A 9,439-nucleotide genomic window follows, 5' to 3' on the forward strand; every position below is an offset into this window, starting at 1 on the left:
TAAGCACATTACTTCACAAAAAAATTTGTTCTCATCTCTGGAATCTGTCCCAAGTGCAGGAACTTCTCAAAGGAGTTGGTAGACTTCTGCTCACCACTGCAAATGGGGGTGCATTTACTCTTTCTAAAGTTTTATATGTGCCAGGCATTAAGAAGAACTTGCTATCAATTTCAGCCTTAGCCTTGTGAGGCTTAACGGTGAAATTTGTGGATGACATATGTACAGTTCAAGATAGAAATGTTGGTTATTCTATCATTTCCTTAGGTACCTTGTTTCATGGCCTATACAAGATGGATGTATTTGAGAGAAGTTGCAACATGATGCTTGCTTAGTCTCCACGACTTGTGCTATGAGTGATGTAGAATTATGGAATGCACGATTTGGCCATCTGAATTCTGACAGTTTGTTACGCCTTCAAAGGCATGATATGGTGTCTGAGTTGCCAACTCTTGAGACCCCTACTAGACATGTATGTGAGGGGATGTATTCTTGGTAAAATGCATCGAGCATCATTTCCACAAAAGATGGATCTGTGAGAGCTGTTAAGAAATTATAGCTTATACATAGTGATGTATGTGGTCCTATGAGGACACCATCTATTGGGGGATACCTCTACTTCGTCACTTTTATTGATGATTACTTCAAATATAGCTAGGTGTATCCATTAAAGCAAAAGTCATAGGTTTTTATGTGCTTTAGGCACTTCGTATCCATGGGGCTGAAAATGCATGTGAATGTAAAGTTGGCACCCTTCGTTCAGATCAAGGGTGTGAGTATATGTCCAAGGAATTTCATGCATTTATGGCTAGAAAAGGCATAAGGCATAAATGTATAGTGCCATACACACCTCAACAAAATGGTGTGGCTGAGAGGAAGAATAGGTCTCTCATGAGATGGCACGATGTATGGTGAAAGCCCAAGATTTACCTCATGGTTTTTGGTTTAAGGCAATTATGTGTGCAAACTATGTGTTGAACAAATGCCCTACCAACAAGGTCTTGCAGTCTAAAACTCCTTATGAAGCTTGGCATGGCAGGAAGCCTTCTGTGGCTCATTTACATGTTTTTGGTTGTCTTGCTTATACTCTTGTGCCTGAGCAACAACATAGTAAGCTTGATAATAAGACAGTGAAATGCATATTTGTGGGATACATTTCAGAAAGCAATGGATATAGACTCTACCATCTAGCCTCAAAGCGGATTTTGGTAAGTAGAGATGTTGTTTTTGTCAAAAACTCAGTTCAGTCCATGCTTTCATGCAAAAAATAGCAGAATGTATGCTCATATGACATACTTGATTCGCTCCTACCTTTGTTTAATGGAGGGCAGCTATATGTAGAGCAATAGAATGCTCAACCAAGTGCTGAAATTCAGCCTTTGTAGGTGCAAAATCAACCTTTTAATGAGGTAATTATTGAGGATGTAGTGGATGAGGATAGAGCAGCCATAGAAGAATCTAGGCGTATGCCAAAATGGCTTGTGTAGACATTGAGGGGGGATAGCAAGTTCACAACTCCTTTACCTAGCAGCAGAACTCGTGCAAGTTCTCATCATGTAGATTATGTTCTCATGTAGATCATGTTCTCATTTCTACTTTATGTAATAAGGAGGAACCTATTTCCTTGTGTAGACATTGAGGGGGGATAGCAAGTTCACAACTCCTTTACCTAGCAAGAGAACTCGTGCAGGTTCTCATCATGTAGATTATTCTCATGTATATCATGTTCTCATTTCTACTTTATGTAATGAGGAGGAACCTATTTCCTTTGAGGAAGCACATGACGATGATCATTGGATGCATGCTATGCAGGATGAGTATAACTCTGTACTCCAGAATGACACCTGGTAGTTGACACATCTACCTCATAGCAAGAAGGCCATTGGTACTAAGTGGGTTTACAAGTTAAAACGCAAAGCAGATGGTAGCATTGATCGCTACAAGGCCAGACTTGTTGCAAAGGGGTATGCCCACCAGCAAAAGGGCATTGATTATGATGAGACCTTTGCACCCACATCTTGTTTGACTACCATTAGGTGTCTCATTGCTTTGGCAGGACATCATGGGTGGAATGTACATCAGTTGGACATTAAGACTGCATTCTTAAATGGTGATTTACATGAGGAGGTGTATGTATCACAGCCTTCTGGTTTTGTTGTTTTTTGAAAGGAGAAGAGTCTAAAGTACGCAGGTTGAAAAAGGCTCTTTACAACCTTAAGCAGGCTCCTAGAGCATGGTATGAGAAGATTCATGCATACTTGGTTGCAAATGATTTTTGCAATAGTCCAACAAAGAGTACCCTCTATGTGAAGAGAATTAAGGACACATTTTTGGTCATTGTTCTATACGTTGATGACATACTGCTCGCAGGACTCGATATAGATCAGATTTCAGCCTTAAAGGCTAATTTGCAGTCATCGTTTGAGATGTTAGATTTTGGGCCGTTGTATTACTATTTCGGGATTCAGTTTATGCAGCATAATGATGGCATTATTATGTTGCAGTCTAAATATATACAGAAGCTATTGAAGAGGTTTAATCTTGAAGACTGTGAACCTATGGCTACACCTATTGGAGACAGGTAGTCGACCTAGTCTTCAAGATGCAAGAGACTCTTTTGATGCTAGTTTGTATCAGCAGGCTGTTGGATCCCTTTTTTATGTATGCAACACGAGGCGAGATATACAGTATGCGCTCATAGTTGAGCAAATTTATGCATAGCCCAAGTATGAAGCAACACGAGGCCAAATATACAGTATGCGCTCATAGTTGAGCAAATTTATGCATAGCCCAAGTATGAAGCATTGGGGGCGGGCTGTTAAGCGAGTTTTTTGCTATTTACAAACCACTTAGTATGTTGGATTGTTTTATCCAAAATGGGGTGAGTCAGAGTTGCATGCTTTTAGTGATTTTAGATTGGGCTGGATGTTATGCCACACGATTGTCCACTAGTGGGTTTTGCTTTGCCTTGGTGATTCATGTATATCATGGCTCAGTAAGAAGCAGCCTACAGTGGCCACTTCTAGCTATGAAGCTGAGTACAGGGCAGCTTTTACAGTTACAGTTGAGTGTGTGTGGCTCAGACGTGTATGGTGGCTGATTTGGGTGTTGGTGGACAGTCGTCCTAGCACTACGATTTTCACTAATAGCCAGAGTGTATTAGCAGTTGCGAGGAACCCAGTGTTTCATGCTCGCACTAAGCACATTGAGGTGCATTACCAATATGTCAGGGAAAGACTCTCTACAATAGAGGCCAGCTTGATCTATGTGCCTACACATGACAACATGGCATATTTATTCATCACGAAGGCTCTTCTTCGTGAAAAGTTCAAAGCTTTTCACGAAGCTTTGGGCTTACTGCCTTTTCAGGATTGATCGACAATACCCTGTACATGTTCACATCATCACTCCAGGGGGGATTTGTAGCATTATATGGTAGTGATGTGTGTGAACACACTTAAGACTGCCAGGGTACTTTTTTCCTCACTAGGAGGTTTTTTTCCCCTGTGTATGTACACCCTCTTATCTACTCATTTTGGGGTGTGTACTTATCTTTTGTATGTGGCACACATTTGTTCATTCTAATCTAGTAAGTTTGTGTGCTCTCAAGCTTCTCTATCTTGTGTGTGTGGATTTTTGCAACCCTAGCACTAATTTCAACACAGCTAGGTTACAAGATGGAAACTTGTACTCATATAAAGACTTGAGAGCAGCTTGTGTTCGTTGCTTGAAAATGACCCCTTTTATATGAGGGAGATACACTTCTTATAAAAATGTTCATGTGGGATAATGTCCAACTATGATGTGGCTGCATACTCCTAATCATGGTCCTCTACTCATGCCTTACCCTTACCCTATGCTCAATGGCCCCACAAATCTCAACACCCCCCCTTGGTGCCATGATGTATAGGCTACTACAAGGTGGTTATATGTGAGCTACAAAAGATCCATGACCCCCTCAGTACACATGCTACTTGAGGTGATTAAGTGTGGTATTACAATATTTCATCAACCCTTATGGGTGCATAAGTGGCTACTCTTAGGTGATCAAGTGTGATAAAAAACAAAAGACTAGGTCTACTCATTTGGTGACCTTTTACAATCATGGGCTAAGGTGGTGAGGCTAACGGATGTAGATTTGGTTTTAGAAGAGATGTTCGTCGGGAGTCTTCTCTTTTCTTGATGAAGACTCTCAGTATGCATTCCTCTTCATTGTGCCCGAATTTGTTGCACTATCCACATTTTGGCTTATGTTTAAGTCTGCACTCGCTTTTGAAGTGTCCTTTCCTTCTATAGTGGTAGCATTCTTTTGTGCCCTTGTTGGTGTAAAATGCTTGTTCCCTTGTGGTTCCTTGTGTTCCATTCTTTACCCGCTTCTCTTCTTAGAAGGGATGAAATATAACCTTCAAATATTGGTTGAGGTAAATTGTTTAGAGTGGTCACTAGTGCACCATATTCCTTAGGCAAATGCATCCTTATCACCTATCTTTACATCAATGTCATCTATCTGGGTCATGATGCTTTTCATTTTGCTTGTGAGTTGTGCTAGTGACTGAAGAATTTTTATCTCTAAGCCATAAAATTCTATTTTCAGATAGATTTCTTGATTCTTGGCCTTGGAGCCAAATATCAAATTTAGCTCATCCCATGCTTGTTTTGCTATGGTTTTGAAATCAATGTGATTAATAAGGTTGGTGCCCAAGTGCAATCCAATTAACGATAGTGCTTGTTCATCTTTTCATTCCAATCCTCGTGCATTCTCCTTAATTAATTTTCATAACTTCTTATACACGAGCCTTTGTTTGTGTGGCCCAAGTGTGAAAGCCTTCCAAGAGAACTTCCTAGCATTTTATGTTGTGCATGATGCCAGTGAAAAGGTCTTACTGAAATATGGTTCTCGGTAGTGCTTAATTACTTATAAATTGGCAATGCAGTGAACTTTTAAGTACAAACACACATAATGATGTGATTTGAATGCATGTGAGTGTTTGCAAGTATCAAATGTCATCCCCACTCATAAGTTACAACATCAATTTTTGCTTTGAATTGTTAATTTATCGTTAATTACACTAATTAAGTTTTAATCCTTAATTAACAACAATTGATTTTGGAGGGCTCAATTGAGAAAGTTGGAGAGGTTTTTAATGGCCTTTTTTTCATAGGGTAGTTTATCTAGTTGAGAGGAAGTGGCTCACGAAGAATCTCCAACTCAAATGAACCCTAGAACCCCATATCTACTCTAGAACCCTAGAACCCCATATCTACTCTAAAGCAATCGACTGGTTTTTGGTTGAATATGGCTCAACCAGTGGACCAAGTAGCTTAAGATTTGAGCTATGAGTATCTTAAGGTATGCCTAAGCTTACCCTAAGAGGGCTTAGGCCAAAGTAAGCATATGTGGAGAATGAATCAAATAACTAGTCGATGAAAATCAGCAAAAATCATCACAAAAACCCACCGAGTTGCTTCATAGGTAGAGGTGCCTAGGGTTGAGCAAGATGTCTCCAAAAGGGTTTGCTTAAAGGTGGAGAGAATGGAGCCTTACAAGATTGGCCACAAATGGGAAGAAGAGGATAAGATAGGGATTAGGGACCCTAATGGTGTGATTAGCATAAATGATGCTAGAGAAGTGCTAATGAGCAGCTCAAGGAGAACAGAGAAGCTCTGATACCATGATGAAATTCATGATACCCTAATCAATAGCTATGGATGCTTGCTAACCCTAACTGCACTAATTAAGTTAATCTAATGTCATGGAGGATGAAGCCTAATTACAAACATAATGATGAAGCCTAATTACAAACATAATGGCTACGGATGCTTGCTAACCCTAATTACACTAATTAAGTTAATCTAATCTCATGGAGGATGAACCTTAATAACACTGATTAAGTTAATCTAATCTCGTGGAGGATGAAGCCTAATTACAAACATAATGATAAACTAATTAAACTAATCAATCTTGACTCAAGTTCAGTTAAGTTACAAGATGGAAACTTGTACGTATAGAAAGACTTGAGAGTCACTTCTATTCATTGCTTGAAAATGACCCCTTTTATATGAGGGAGGTACACCTCTTACAAATGTGCTCATGTGGGATAGTGATGTGGCTGCATGCTCGTGATCTTGGTCTTCTACTCATGCCTTGCCCTTACCTTGTGCTCAATGGCACCACAAATCTCAACACAGCCAAACTTAAACGGTAGGTCAGTCTCGGTTGAAACCTTGTTAACCTATAGAGTGGTTAACAATTTGCTTGCAACACCTTTCTTATTATCTCATTTTCTACAAAGTTTACTTTGATATGTTGTTGCATGACTTGCCATTAACAATAGTTTTTTTCATTGTTTTATCTTGAATCTAACCTCAATCACATAAGGGTCATGTGGGTAGCATTGAGCTGGTTCTCCATTCTTGATATTGGTGAAACCTATAAAAAAGCAGTCCTGACACACTGCCAAAGTTCCATATTTGGCAAGTAAGGTGAAATAGAGGGAGTTGGAGCTATGGAAATCTTCTTTCAATCTCCACTACCAAGCTATTTCTCTCTCTTAGTAAAGAAGGGAAGATGAAGAAAGAGATGTAGATGAAGAAAGAAAGAGATGTAAACACAGAAGAGGGAGGAGAAAACTTGTAAATCCTCCTTACATAGAAGCAAACAATGACACACGAGAGGGAGGACAAGACTTGTAAATCCTCCTCACATAGAAGCATGTAGCAAGCAAACAATGATGCCTAAGGTTGGGATTCTATGCCTTATCATTATTATAAAATAATCATATATACAGAGCCTTGGTGTTTACATTTGACCATTCATGAGATGTCTATGGTGCCTTATTATTAATAGAATATTCTAGGCTATGTACATTATAATAACAATTATCATCAGCCTTGGTGTTTACATTTGACCATTCATGAGATGTTTGAGGTACCTTATTATTAATAGAATATTCTAGGCTATGTACATTATATTAACAATTATCATCACTATTATTACATTTGACCATTCATGAGATGTCTAAGGTACCTTATTCTTAATAGAATATTCTAGGCTACGTACATTATATTAACAATTGTCACTACATAACCCTAGTAATCATGACTTCTAACAATTACATATCATTAAATAATTTTCACAAGAAAAGAATTAGAGCTTTCTAAAATTGGGGGGAGCAAGTAGCAAAGCCAAATTCTATGATAAAAGGTTATGTGAGCCAAAGGTTAAATTGTTTGATGATTGTAAAAGGGTGAAGAATACTCTGGAAAGATTGGATTATGTAAGAAATATATTAGAAGAAGATGAGAAACTCCCTCATGGTAGTTGATTTATGAAGCAACACCTTGAGATTCATTAAAGAAGCAATATACTGCACTCTCCCAAGCTATAGACATAAGCATTTCTAGCAGCTATAGAAAATGAGAGAGAGAGAGAGAGAGAGAGAGAGAGAGAGAGAGAGAGATGCACACAAAATGGCTTCCTATAAATGAGCTTAAGTAGCTTCCTTGACTTTATGTGTAGCAAAGAATCCATCTAGCATTACTATAGTGCTCTTTATGAAGAAACACCAAAGGGAACCTCCAATCTACACATGTAGACTAGCTTGTTCTTACCTATCTTAGTTAGTAGTTCAATGGTGTGTACAAGGTGACTCAATAACAACACATCTCTCCTTCTATTCAAAGGAGCATGACCTCATCCATTGTACTCGTGTACTCATGCATTGCTAAGCTTCACAACTCCCCTTCTATTCAAAGGAGCATGACCTTTGTACTCGTGCATTGCTAAGCTTCATTTGATCTCTCAAATTCTTTCATGGATTGTCAACAAACAAAAATACAACTATCTCCTAGAGACAGCAATCTACAAGCACCACAAGTGATTATTTTCTTGTTGATAGAGTTGTAAACCTTAAAAATAATTAGAACCTTGTAATTGTGGTGTAAAACATCTTATCTGAGGGACTATTTACATGACCTTAATTTTAGAGAGTTGTGTGTTTAAGAAAAATAAGGATTAGCTTAAAAGTATGTCCACACTCAAAGAAAGCATCTAAGGCTACTTACATGCCTTTAATTATATTGAGTTGTGTGAAAAAAATAAGGACTAGCTTCAAAGTGTGTCGACACTCAAAGAAAGCATCTACTCACACATCACATGGCTATTCAACAAATGAACTGCATTTCCCATTGTGATATGACTTGTGCTATAAGCAACAAAAACCCTGGCATGGCATCATCAATGCGCTTTCATAGAACATAGATTTCTTTATTAGCAAAAACCACCAACAACATTCTTGTGCAACAAACGCCACATATACAAATATTTAACTAAAATTTATGTGTGATGCTTTTCTCAAATTCAAATAAGTCAATCTTGCCACAGTCCTGGACTAGGTGGACATAAAATACTTTTAGGTGAGCACAAGATACCATCACTATACAAGTGCGAGGGAGGCCACTAGTAGGCATGTAGCATTGAGATGTTTTTGGCTTTTAAAACCTCCTCCAAGGGAGAGAGTGTTGAAATTTTGGGGCACAACTATTAATGCCAAATTATATGATTGTTTAGAAGGTTGTGTGAATCAAAACTTGAATTGTTTGGTGATTGTAAAAGGGTGAAGAATACTCTAGTAGAAAGAGTGGAAAGGTGATGAGTTGTATGGATAGAGATTGTATTTATTGCAGTCATAGATGAGGATAAAGTTATTATGAATGAAATTTAAGCCACATATGTGCCAAGTGAGGTGTCATATTTTTGTGGTGTTCATTAGCTCTAGGAGCTCTAAATTTGCTTGTACTTATCACTTTGATTAATGGGAGTCGAGTGTGTTTTGAGCTCATAGGAGCTATAACTTTGCTTATACTTAGCACTTTGGTTAATGGAAATTGGAAATTAAGTGTGTTCATGAGCTCCTAGGAGCTATAAATTTGCTTATACTAAGAACTTTGATTCATGGAAATTAAGTGTGTTTTGAGCTTTATTGATGTCTCATAGTTCTAGATATTCTTTATTGAAGTTAATAATATTAATCTTTCAATTAGAATATCTTTGGTTGCTATGATCCACTATAGAGTTTGTAAATTCCAATTGAGCTTTAGTAGGTGCATCCCCTATGCATATTTGGGTCATGTTATAACCAAATAAATTAAAATTCTTCATTCTTGGCACAATGCCTAACCTAAGGTTTCCAGGTTTATATTAACTACATCTGCTAAAGATATCCGACAGTCCATGTGACAAGTGTTCAAATGTATGGATTAAACATTATAGTTCTAATCCACATCTTATGCAAGTATGACTCATACTTTGTTTTGTTCAAACACACAATGCTACATTTGTGAAATTATCATTGGGCAGGTAATGTTGCTTTCCCTTTCTAATAACAATCTTTATATCATACTCCATAGATTGAAGAATCAATCTACGGATTCTACTACTATG

Source organism: Cibotium barometz, chromosome 5, assembly GCF_041138505.1.
Source record: "Cibotium barometz isolate CiBa-2024 chromosome 5, ASM4113850v1, whole genome shotgun sequence".
NCBI classification, from domain to species: Eukaryota; Viridiplantae; Streptophyta; class Polypodiopsida; order Cyatheales; family Cibotiaceae; genus Cibotium; species Cibotium barometz.